The following is a 247-nucleotide window of genomic DNA, read 5'->3' on the forward strand; positions in this document are numbered from 1 at the left end:
ATAATAAGACAAATAACAAATAATGCCCTAGTAACGAGTCCAAACGCATGAACCTTTTAACACAAATTCCCTAACAAAGGGTTAATGACATAATTACAGGAGTAAAATACAAAATTCAGAGAAAATGACTTCGTTTCATGTCTCCCCTTTCTAAAATGGCTGCCGAGTTAGGCATGATTGGTGAGCGAAAACATTTTGTTCGGCCCAACGGTTCACTTAAAGGAATTTCTGAGCGAGAAAACAGTAG

Source organism: Penaeus monodon, chromosome 28 (assembly GCF_015228065.2).
Source record: "Penaeus monodon isolate SGIC_2016 chromosome 28, NSTDA_Pmon_1, whole genome shotgun sequence".
In the NCBI taxonomy this organism is placed as follows: domain Eukaryota; kingdom Metazoa; phylum Arthropoda; class Malacostraca; order Decapoda; family Penaeidae; genus Penaeus; species Penaeus monodon.